Consider the following 13335-nt stretch of genomic DNA (forward strand, 5'->3'; position numbering starts at 1 on the left):
TCAGTACCTAGCCCAGACCCAGTACATCGTCAGCTCTGCCTGTGGGAACCTGGGGCTGCTGACTCTGAGGGAAGACAGTACAATAGAGAAAGAGAGCCAGGTGCTGCTTGGAAGGACACAGCTTTCCCTGGACAGCGTGTGGCCACACTGTTGATCTTTGCGCATGTGAAATACAAGAAAGAAGACAGTCAGCTGACCACCCACCCAGACACAGTACCAGTGATTCTAGCAGGGGTCTTCGTGTGTGACAAGCACCTTAAAAATCATGTCTGTGGTCTGTTTCTCTTATTACAAAAATGATACAGTTCATTATACAGAGGAGCAAAAAGAAAATCAGAATCAATGCTAACTCCCAGGGACAGCATCGGTTCTTGTTTCGGGAGGCATCCTTCCACTTCTTTTGTTGTTGGTTGGTTGGTTTTTGCTTGTTTACTTGTTTTCGCTCTTTTAATTGCAAACATAGGGTCTTACTCTCCATACGATTTTGTACCTTGTTTTTCTCACTTAACACCTGTGCACACCTTTCTGTCGCAGTAACCATAACTTTAACCATTTTAATGATTACATAATGCTCCACTGGGTGAATGTGCCATGCGTTTTTTAAAAACCAATCTCTGTGACTGGCCTGATGGCACAGCAGTTAAGTGCACACGTTCTGCTTCGGCAGCCTGGGGTTCGCCAGTTCGGATCCCGGGTGTGGATATGGCACCGCTTGGCACGCCATGCTGTGGCAGCGTCCCATATATAAAGTAGAGGAAGATGGGCATGATGTTAGCTCAGGGCCAGTCTTCCTTGGCGAAAAGAGGAGGACTGGCAGCAGTTAGCTCAGGGCTAGTCTTCCTCAAAAAAAAACAAAACCAATCCCTCTTTTTGGAGGCTTTTGAGTTGTTTCTGGTGTTTCCCATTACAAACAAGGACTGTTAGAATTTGATGGTGGATAAAACACTTGCTCCCCTCACTTTCGATCATCTCCTTAACTTGGAAGGAGGGCAGTGTGATCGTCATTCCTTCCATTTGACAGATGAGAAAACTGAGGCTCATGAAGCGAAAAGTGGTCAGTCAGTGACCCATAGAACAGCTCCTGACCTGGGTCTTCTGGAGAAGGACGCTCGTGCGTCTTCCTCCCCAGGAGTATCTGGGCTTAGAGAGACCACTTAACCCAAGCCAGAAACCCTGAGCTCCCCATCCAAAGTAGCTCTCACTGGCTCTCTAGCCCATCACCCAGTTTTATTTTGATCACTGTAGTTATTGCTACTTATTATTTTCTTGTTTATTTCCTGGTCTTTTACATAGTTCAGTGATTCTCAGTGGGGCAGAGCCAACCCTCAGTGACTAGGAGGCAAAGCATGGGTTGTCTCACATGCTCACAACATTTGAATTTTAACTGGACACCCATGTAGATCAAAACCCATTCATAATTATCTAAATCTAGACTCAAAGTCCATCTTACACACAAGCACAAAGGGTGGTATACTTGGTTTGATACACATCGACTTTTCCAGGAATGTAACCACCCTGGAAACCAAGAGATTATTTCACTGTCTTCACTTTGGAGTTTTCTCATTGCAGAAAAAGATGCCATCAATGGCAACTGTTGATGGTATTTGAACCACCGTTACTCCTCTTGTATCAGTGTGCACTTGTAGCTGTCACCTTCAAAGGTACATTCAAAGCGATTCTAAGTAGATTTACCAATATCTTTTTTTAGCCTTTGTTTCAAAATGTCAAAGATAAAGAGAAATGTCATCAACATTCAGTTGGACATTATCTCTTTTTTCTTAAATTCAAACATTCATTATAAGTAATGATGTTTTCTGGTGTATTTATGACCAAACATTTGAATATTGAAATACGTACTATTTTATTAAAATTGCTTTCCTTTCATTTTTCCATTATATTACAGTTAAAATGCTATATTGATTTTTTAAATTTTGTGAATAGATAGAATGCATTATCTGTGAATTTAATTTCAGGGTGTTGAAGGAGCCATTCACAAAATTTGAATTACAAAGGGGCCTTCAGTCTGATTATCTGTAGTGAGCCACCGGTGAGGTCATCTCCTCTCCAGAAGATCAGCCCCATGAAGGCAGAGCCTGGTCCGCTGGATCCCCACTGGGCCCGGCACCCAGAACAGACTCCCTGGTGACAGTTGAATGAAGGGGTGACAGAGGTGCTCCAGGCATTGTGAAACACTGGGCTGGGGGGGAGACAGCCTTCAACAAGCTGATTAGGCAACATTTCTGAAGTTCCTTTTCTCCAAGCACCAGTTGGGGTAGGAACCCTGATCTGCCTGGATGTCAAGAAGATTCAAGGAGATCATGGATCTGAAGACCCCCACACAGTGGCTGGCACAGGGCAGGGCTGAGGAATCGATTGTGGTGGTTGCTGTGGTGGGTAGATTTCTCAAGCAGTAAACCACAACTCTCTATTTTCAGCTACCTGGTGCCCTCCGCTGCTCAAAACCTGATAGTCGTTATTAGTACATTTTCCTAAGAACCTCCTATTCCCACTTATTTCCTCCTACCTCCCCCACTCCAGGCCTGGTACCTTCAACAATCTCACTCTAGTTGGAAATTGGGGCTGTCAGGATGACCTTCCTCTCCCCTCCCCAGTTCTCACCTTGGTCCTATCTCTGACATGCAAACGTCCCCACGGCTCCAAGCAGAAGCCACAGACCAGGAGGGGGCCTCGAGGGCCAGACTCCCCATGGGTCCCGTGGCGGAGCAGCCCCGACGCCCCGGACTTCAGCTGCCACGCACTTCAGCTGCCACGCGGGGAGTGGAGCTGGCCCCTCTGCCAATGCTCCGCAATGAAAGGCCGCCGCCCCCGGGGAGCCGTCTCCAGCCTTCCACAGTGGCTCGGCGGCAGGTTTATCACACTCTCTGAGAGAAGACATAATCAATTCCCCAGCTGGCACTTTGTGCTGAATACCCACTTTTTCAGCTTGATAGCAGGACTAAATTAGTTATTTAGCAACTAGGCCCTAATTTAGAGCAAGCGAGAGCCTTGACAAGGATCATTGTTCAAGGCCATCCTCCCTTTGCCTTCAGATAGGAGGCCCACAGATCCCCAGAAGGTGATAAATAGACAATTAGAAAATAGATATATTTGGTTAGATCTACAAGGCTCCCCGGTGCTGTCAGGCTCACAATGAAGGGGGCTGGGGTAAATTGGTGGCCAATGAACGCCAGCTGCACGGCCATCCGTCCTGCAGACACTCAGCCATATGTGGCCATTTACAGGCCGTCCTGAAGAATAGATCGGACCAACAAGACCAGAGGGAACGAAAAATACTTGCCGAAGTTGGCTGCTCTTCATTTAACAAGAATAAAATATCTAATGGGGTGTAATGGAGGCCATCAATCACCTTCTGCCAAAGCCAGCCGTAATACCACACTTTTAACTATTAATGCAACTTTTTTTTCTCTCCTAAGTGGGACAGGCACATCCACTTTGCACACAGGGTGAATGTTTGGAGAGTGAAGATGAATGGGAGATGCTGGAGAGCCGTGGCAGAGGATGAATTCCGCTTAAGAACAGAAAGGGATGGTGGGAATGTAAAATGGTGCAGCTGCTCTGGAAAACAGTATGGCGGTTCCTCAAAAAGTTAAACACAGAATTATCGCGTGATCCAGCAATTCCACTCCTAGGTATATCCCTGAAAGAATTGAAAGCCAGGACTCAAACAGATGCTTGTACACTGATGTTCATAACAGCATTACTTACAATAGCCAAGAGGTAGAAGCAATGCAGTGCCCCTCAGTGGATGAACGGATAAACAAAATGTGGTCTCTCCACACAATGGAATATTATGCTGCCTTAAAATGGAAGGAAATCCTGACACCGCTACAGCATGGATGAACCTTGAAAACATTATGCTAAGTGAAATAAGCCAGACGCAAAAGGATAAATATCACGTTTCCTCTTACATGAGGTACCGGAGTAGTCATATTCATAGAGACAGAGAGGAGAATGGTGGCTGCAGGGGGCTGGGGGCAGGAGGGAGTGAGAGTTATTATTTAATGCACAGAGTTTCCATGTGTGACGATGAAAAAGTTCTGGAATTAAATAGAGGTGATGGTCGTAAAACATTGTGAATGTACATAATGCCACTAAATCGTACACTTAAAAATGATTAAACTGATGTTTTGTTATATATACTTTACCATAATTTAAAAAATTTTAAATAAGAAAGGGACAGCAAGCAAAACATTCCAATTTGTCTTAAGAACAGAAGAATCTTGGGAATTCAGTTAATCTAAGAGTATTTAAAAAAAAAAAAGTCACTCCGGAAGATTAATCTTCTCTTGGGCAAGTCATACTTTCTCAGAGTCTCAGTTTCCTTGTCAACAGATGATAGATAACAACCTCTGACCTGCTCACCTCCCAGAGCTGTTGCTATTGTGAGGCCCGAATGAGATGACTAGGGCATCAGCTTCCTTTGTAAACTATAAGCACTGGTGTCTAATTTGTCAGTCCATACCTGCTTCCAGCACAGCTAATAAACATTTCAGGAAACCTACTATCGGTACCTCATCCATATGGACAGAGCCATCAGTCTGAAAGACCCCACGGATGGGAAAGTCGGGTTCCCACAGATGGAGACGAGACCCTGTCCTCAACCCACCACCCACTTGCGGAGGCTTGCCCTTGCCCACTGCTGGTTTCATGCATTATTCAGTCACCAGAGTCACCCTACAGTGGCCCTGATGATGTCCTTCACACAGTCTGAGAGTGCCTCCAGGTAGGGCAGACAAGGAACAAGAAGCAGAATGACTTTGAAGATGCCTGCAGAGTGCAGACAAGCCAGGTGCTGTGGCAGCGTGGGGCTGAGTGCTCGTTACGAGGAAGACAGGGGAGGGGATGAAGATGCTGCAGAATGATGGCCTTCAGGCTGCATGGTAATGCCTGTGGTTTAGGCTTTTGTAGTTTATTTACCCCATCCCACTCCCTAGAATGCATATTCTGGGTTTATTGAAAAGGTTCCTTCTACTTCAGTTTTGAAAGCACGTTTATGCCTCTTAACTCGTTTGATCCTCAAAGCCACCTTGTCCGTAAATAGACTTCTCCTGAGTCTGGCATGCTCTGCCTGCATCCTACTTCACAAAGTTTGAATTCAACGCAGTCCCTCTGCTCACTGTTTTATATACACTCAGGAACCCAAATGCCCTACATCCTCTTTCTTTTTCCATCAGACTCAAGCTCAATAGCGCATTCATTTAGCAAATTATATTAGTTGAGATTCACAAGAAGCAGACAGTCAACTCAAACGAGCTTAAGAAAGAAAGAGGAAGTTATCATAAGAATTAAAGAGAATCTCATGAAACCCAAGAACAAGAACGTGCCTGGGTCCGAAGTGCAAAACTCAGAAGCTCAGTCTTGGTCAGCACACTCTTCATCTCCCTTCTTGGGCTATCTATGATCTCTTCCCTCTCTTTGTCTCTCTCCCCAGATCAGTCTTCTCCAGTTCTCAGGTTCAAAGACAAGGAAATATGGTGGCCAACAGTTCCTGAGCTTTACTTCTTATGTTTTTAACCAGTGGGAAGAAAGAAATCTTGCCTTTCTTCTACCTCAAATTTTAAAAGCCCCAAGAGGGAGCTTACTGGCCCAGGGACTCACTCTTGGACCAATTCCCACCATACGCATAGAATGGGGAGAGGGAGAAATTCCAGAAGAAGATGGTTGCGGATTAGCGCTGAGAAACAAAACACAAGGTGTCCACGACACAAACGCCTCCATAGTCCACCACGTGTGAGGCATCCATTTATTCAAAATATGTGTTGGGCCCCAACCACATGCAGCCTCGGTGGTAGGTTAGGCACAAAGACACAGCAGTGAACAAGAGACTACCGCACTCTCAGGGAGCACACAGTGTATCTGGCAAGACAGATCATACATAATCATACCCAGTAACCTATTGCAATTGGGTGTTATAAAGGAGGAGGACAGGACGTGTTTATACAGGGTATAAACCAAAATAAGCCAGGAAATATACATACGTATCATCCGACCTAGTTTGGTTGGGTGAGATGTCTTCCCTGAGGAAGTGAGATGGGAGCCATGAGTAGCTTCAATGAAGAGTTCCATCGAACACTGGACGCACAAGGTCTGAACAAGTCTATGGTTTATAAAACAGTTTCTGTGGTCAAATAAATTTTGGATACGCTGGGTTGGACAGTTAAACTGTTCTCCTTACTGCAGAACTTGTCACAGATTTTTTTATGCCAAGGTGCCCTGAGAATCTCCAAAGAAATTCTCTTTTCCAATCAAGACAAACCTTTATAAGTAACATCTTAAAATGTATGCAAAAGTGCTCTGTCAGAAAACCCTATCAATATAGGGAGGGTAAGAGACGTGCTCAAGGACACAGAGCTCATTAATGACAGAATCTGGACTCTGTTGACCTTCCACTGGCCTTTCCTCTCCCCCATCTTCCTTGCATGATAGAGGTCGTAGATGCAAGATAGCCACTGTCCCAGCCTCTTTTACAGCTTTGGATGGCCATGTAAGCCATTTCTGCTAATGAGATGTTAGGAGAATTCTGCTTGAAGGCTTGTGAAAAAGATTTTGCTCCTGATATAAAGAGAGATTCAATAGGATGAATTCTCTCACTGCCCTCTCTTCCTACTTTTGGACTCCCTTGACTGAAGACATGGTGCTCTGGGCTGCTGCAGCTATCTCGTGACCATGAGGGGAAACAACACCAACACTGGGAGTAAAGCATAAAGCAGGTGGGAATAGCCACAGCACTTGATTACATTGTTAAGTTGCTGGACCAACTCTGTGACCATCTACCTCTGGACTTCTTGTCATGAATATTCACTTTAATGAGGGAAGGTGTTGTGTTACTTGCGGCCAAAACAAAAATCCTCATTAATTCAATTCTCAACCCTGGTCATCATCCATCTCGGACTTTCTAAATACAGAATGTCTCCCTGTTTAACATTTTCCTGGTAGAATGCCTCTTAGAATAGGAACATCCAAATTTCCTAGGACGTATATATCTTTCAATATAATATTGCAGCCAATATTCAGAAAGGAAATTTTTAATTCATTAAAAATGTATCACAAAAAGTCATTGTGACATTAACAAAGCAATGTATGAGAAAAATCTCAACTTCCTTCCAACTATAGTTAGTAGATCATCAGAATCTCATATAAGATTTTGAGAGGCAAACCACCAGACAAGAGGCGTGTCCCAGATGGCGCTGACCCTAACAGGAGCCTCGCCACTGTGCGCAGACAGCTGCCAACAATGCTGCTCATCAGATGATGACGGGAAGGGATGCTGTGAGCCTTTTCACATCCTAGTCCTGTAATTTGTAACTTAAATTTATAAAGGCATTTGACCACGTTTTGGTAAAATTTGGTTGAGGGGTTTAGATTGCATGTAACACATTGAATTTTTTTCTTTTAAAATAATGGAAAATTGGTGCCCAGTTAACATTTGTGTAAAAAAGGTCTGATTTTCAGGAATGGATTACTGAAAGTACAGATGCCTGTAATTTTATATGGCAGGAAAATTGAATTTGAATTGTTTTAAAAATGCCTTTACTGAACTACAAGTCAATATTCCTCTTATATGAAGAATCAATATGCTAATTGGTTGTATTAAGAGTTTCTGCATCTTCTACAGAACAATGATTACTCATTTGTTCTCCATAAAGTTATACACCACTGAGCCACAGGCCCAGCTGTGCATCAAACCCACAAGACGAGCTTTTAAAAAATATAGATGCACATGTCCCACCCCAGGGAAATCAAACAGAATCTCCAGAGTAGGGTTCATACACCAGTATTTTTTAAACTCCTCAGATAATTTTTAAGTGTACTGAAGCTTGACAACCACTGCTCTAAACAACAAATTCCTCCAAGAACTTAAGAATAGGAACAAGAAGACACAATTTATGAAACCCACTAGTTTCCTTTTTATCTTGGCTACCAGGAAGCTCAACCAAACTTAACCACAGTAACTCTCTTGTCCCTGGTTCTTACTTCAATTAACTCCCTCCTTTCTCCAGATGTCCAGATGCTGCTTCTTTTATCTTAATTCAATTGTATTACAATAAAATCCCGAACCTTCTGTGGCCTATCGTCAGAACTTCTACCCACTCTAACCAACAATTCTAGCATCCAGGACCACACATGAACACACACACACACACACACACACACACACAAGCCAGGGCTTAGCTTACTCTAAGAAGCCACACCACCTTAATCTTTTTTTCCCCTCCAGAAGTTTGATTGCCTTCAACGTTCTACAATTGACTAATCCAATTTTCTATGAATCAGGGCTATCAAATATTAATATCAACCTACTTTCTAGGGCTAAAAAAAAATTTGACTTTGGGAACAAAATATGTGGCCTCATTTATGCCTGAGTTCATCAACCAGTTAAAATTTTTGTGCTGTTCTTTTCATCAGTTCTGACAAAGTGATATGGAATCAGACACCCTGTGAACCGTTATTTTGCTCTAATGTGTGAGCGCTTCACTAGAGGGAATAAAATAATCCACTGTCATTTCTGTTTTTATCATATTCATTTTTGGCAGAGAATTTATTCGCTCTTCGCTATACAGTTATTTACATGCTACAATCTCGCATTTCTACGTTCCCCAGAGAATGCACCATTAAAACTCTTAATGTGACACCTCATATTTTTGGTAGACTAGAAAATAGTTACAATTTTAATTTAAATTGAAATGACTGTGTAATAGCTGGACAAATCAGTTTGAGATCCCCAGAGCTCTTAATTGTAATTCTCCATTGTTTTCTATGCATAAATTTCTTTTCCAAAGTGCTCATTCTGAAATACTCACTCATTTTTTTTAAGCTGTTCCATGTTCATTCCAAAACCGCTTATTTAATAATTTTCTATGGTTAACAACTTTATGATTAAACTTTAATGTTAAAAATAAATGGTTGAAATAATAAGCTTGTTAGAGAGTGTTTAGAAAAGAAAGACGACTGGACATTTAAGAAATGATGAATTTAAGTATCCAGTGTAAGGATACGAAAGATATTCAGTCTGGCCAGGAACAAAGCAGAGATACAGGTTTTGATAGTTTAAAATAATGTAGTTTTCTGTATCTCTAATATAATAATATAATAACACACAGACCTAGTGTGTGTTAGAGATGCCGTGGTGGATGCGGATGTCAGCCTGCTCACAGCAGCAGGCTGAGTAGCCTCGACGTGACAGGACTCAGGGCCACGGCCGCTCTGAGAGTTGCTAGTCTGACCTACTCATTTCACAAATGAGGAACACAAAGTTCAGGGAAGAGAAGGATTTTTTCCAAATCCAATGATTCATTAGCCATGACCAGGCCAAGAGAAGAGTCAGAAGTAAAGTAAAAGAAGGGAGAAAGCATTCTGTTGAAGGTGGTCAGACAGCCTCTCGTCCAGAATTCCCGTGTCCACCGACACAACTGCCAGGTCGAGCAGTGAATGATGTCATAGCCTCCCGTTACCCGCCGAGTTGAGGATGTGTTTCACAGCGTCTGATTCTCAGTTTAAAGACAAAAACAGAAGTCAAGTCCTGAGCCACCATCAGATGACACTTCATTTAACCTGGTCTGGCAACACTAAGAGTTGAAAATGTCTCTGATAGAAAACTAGCATGAAGCGTTTCAGGCAAGCCTTGAAGGCTCTGCTCAGCAGCTTTGAACTTTGTTGGAAGCAAGAATATCTATTCTTCCCCTTCACGCCTCGCCATGAAACTGCCAGGACATTCACACACACACACACACACACAGGGGCCTCATGAAGGCTGACTGCTGAGCGATCCCTCTACTTAATGAAGAAGATTTGAACATTTGAACCACCTAGAGAAGAGCCTTAGAAAGATCCTGGCATACCTGGGTGCAATACTGACCTGCCACCAGCTGGCCATGTGACTTCTGTCAAGTCCATTCACCACACTGGGCCTCAATTTTCTTATCTATAAAATGAGAATGTAGGAGTAAGAGCCCACTCTTTCAGCTCCAATATTCTATGGTTTCGAACTCCATCCTCGTGTCCTTTATTGACATTTATTGAGCATCTTCTGTAGGCCGGACTCTGTGCTTGGCACTGGGGATATCAAAGTGAGTAAGAGAGCAAGACTACTGGAGGGCTCAGCATCTCCTGCAGAGAGAGGAACAATACAGAATGTGGGAGTTCAGCAAGAAAGGGCTTAGGAGAAATATGAAGTTTCTGGCGTGGGCATTTAAGTAACTGGTCATGCTATTGTCTAAAATGGATAAAATGGCCATATAATGTATAATTCAAACCATTTTTTAGAGTAAAAGGAGGGATTATTAATAATTATACTGGGATAATAAGCTTAAACTGAGACCATCCCAGGCAACCTGGGATGTACAATCACCCTAAGGATGGGGACTGCAGGAGAAAATAGAGTTTAGGGGGAAGAATAAGTTTGGGTCTAGAAATGCTGCCTTTTAGGTGCTTATGGAACATCCAAATGGAGCTGTACTGTGGAAAGGTGGGCACAGAGGCTTGGAGCTGAGGAGGCAGTTCTGGGCCAGAGAGACCAACTTGGAGCCATCATGAGCCATAGGAAAGATGAGAACATCTAAAGAAATGTGAAGAGTAGAAGACAGCCAAAGTCAGGAGCCTGGAGTTAACACCAAAGGGGCAGACAGAGGAAGAGGCTGAAAAGGAGACTGAGCAGGAGCTGTAGGAAAACCAGAAAAGGATAAAATCAAAAGCAGAGAGAGTTCTAAATGGTGGAAGCGGTGATCAGTGTCAGGGGCCAGGAAGAGAGAACATAGTCACCGAATTCAGCAACAAGCAGGTCAGTGGTGCCCCCTAACTCTCTACCTCTGTGCGGTTTCCTCTGTAGCCACTTTCTAAAATCCCCTTTAGACCAAAAGATTTCTCACTTTCCCTTAAATCTAGTCCCATGTGAATGGAGTCTGGTTGTGGATCTGAAAAACAGAGATGGTGTCTGAAGACGATAGTGCGATGTGAAAGATTGAATGGCATCATGGACCTGGAAAGCACTTTGCAAACTAGTAATACCATGCTGAAGTTCTCTCTCTTTCCCCATCTTCATTCTCCTTCCCTTCTGCCTTCGATCTTCATAATCGTAGGTCTTATCTGTCTAGCCTCCAGCCAATCATCCTTGCAGCCAAATCTGTGAGCATGTGGCCTGGACTTCTTGCCTCCACTTCTCAGCAATCTTCTGGTGTTCCTGAGGTCAAGCTTCTGCCCACCACACTCTTGAGGTTACCCCTGGTTCCTCCTTGACAGATCCAATGCCCTCTTCTCATTCCTTAGCCTCCCTGTCCTCTATGCAGCATCCAGTACTGCTGTTTATCCCTCCTTCAAAGGTCTCATCTCTTGGCTTTGCTAACTTCTTATTTCCTCTCCCATCTCTCAGCTCCTTCTCCTATTCTTCAGAGATGTGATTGACAAAGGCCAGGTTTACCTGCCAGGTTCCCTGGGGGCTTAGACCTAGTCGTATAACCCTGGGGCCAGGAGAGATCCCGGGCCATTGGAAAGGGCCCATTTTCCCTTTCCTAAAGCCAGATATTAGACTGGAGCTTTCTACCAAGAAACCCCTGGGACTCCCACTCTACAACCTAAAATTCAGATCCTAGATTCTCATGTCAAGAACCTCATAGAATTATTGCCTCTTAGGGTTACAAGGGAAACTCAAGTGATTTAGTTCAAATATCACCTAATCCTTATAACTCCTCCTCAGCTGTCCCAGTCAAGGGACATCCCTGTTCTGCTTCAGCACTCCAGGAACAGGGAACTGACCACTTCCTAGGCAAGTGTCTTTCCTTTCCAGATGGCTAAGAAGAAAGTCCTACCGCGTATCAAACCATATCCAGCTTCTTACCATACCCGTGCATTTGGTCTCCTGTGGGTCTCCCCAGTGGGTCCACCCAGAAAAGCTGAAATCCCTCTTTCACATATCTTCCGATCTTTGAAGATGCCTGACACCTGTCCTCCTCAGTCTTGTCTCTGTAAAATCTGGCGACCTCCATTCCTTCCACCATTCCTCGCACCACACAGCTTCGAATGCCCTCATGACCCTGACCCACTTATCTGCGCGTAACCATTTCCAATAGTGAGGTGTGTGTGTGTGTGAACAAAGGGAATTTCTTTTGGTTTTCCTTTAAGTAGTTCATTTTTGCAAACATCAGGGAACAATTTCCGAGCGGCAGCATGACATATGATGACATGGAAACAAGGTTATCCAGAGCCCAGCGCATCAGACAGTCTGGAAAGCCCTTAAGTGAAGAATGCTTGTGTCCATGAAACCTTGATAATTTAAAAGGGACAATGACTATCTGAAGCAGTCAAGGTCTCCGTTAAACCCGGCAAAGCTAGGCGACTGGAAGGGGGGGCTGCTCCTGCAAGGGGACCCTTTGGTCTTTAGCGACATCATTATCTGTGGGTTATTATCATTACTACAAATACTAATACACTTTTATTAAGCACTGGCAATGACCCAGGGCAAGTGAGTTTAAGTTCATATTATATCCATTTTCATTATCGAGAGAAAAGAGGAGAAGGAACAAAGGCCTGTAATGTGAAATTCTAAAGTAGGAAAAATGAAAAAAGGTTAATTAAAAAAAACCCACAGAGGAAAGAGAAAGGCTCCAACTGTTCGTGGTCAGGAGCCATGATGCATGGGGGATCTTGTCACCCTGGACTTGTCCCCTGTGATTTCTTTGCATCTCTGTCTCTAAAAAGAGATCCTCCGCTCAGCTGAGGACACGGCAGGGCTGGCGGGAGGACAAGGGCAGGAGACTTTTATCTCAAGGGCCCCTCTTGGCTCTAAAATTCTACAAACCAATGTTTCCTAATTCTAATATCTAGCCAAAAACAGAGTCAAATTTAACAGTAAACATACATTAAAACGTAGAAGTGAAATTAAAATTAAATCCTGAGAGACACTTCCTTCCCCCAAAGCCTTTTTTTACATCTCCAACACTAAAAAATCAAAGTGCACCCTCTTACCTCTGAGCACACCCTGGCTTTCTGCACAGTTTATGTCTCTCAGGACAAAAGTAAGGAATTTCCCATCAACGCCAAACTTCTTTGAAAATCTGCTATGGAATTACATCTTTCTGCTCTATAACTCTGTGCTTAGTAATTAAAAATATTTTTCTAGGCAAGTTATTTCTCTCCATCAAGCCGATGCCTGAGGCTCTTCAGAGTGTATAAACCAGACTGGGAATTCAGAACACCAAGCAGGCCAGCAGAATGGACGTTTAATACAGGGAAAGTTTGTCATCCTGGCCAGAGTGTCCTTTGGAAGGAGTGCTGTGTTTTGAGTGTATACTTATGTCGCATGGGGAGGCCTTTGGAGCTATC

The sequence above is a fragment of the Equus asinus genome, chromosome 10 (assembly GCF_041296235.1).
Source record: "Equus asinus isolate D_3611 breed Donkey chromosome 10, EquAss-T2T_v2, whole genome shotgun sequence".
Taxonomy (NCBI): Eukaryota; Metazoa; Chordata; class Mammalia; order Perissodactyla; family Equidae; genus Equus; species Equus asinus.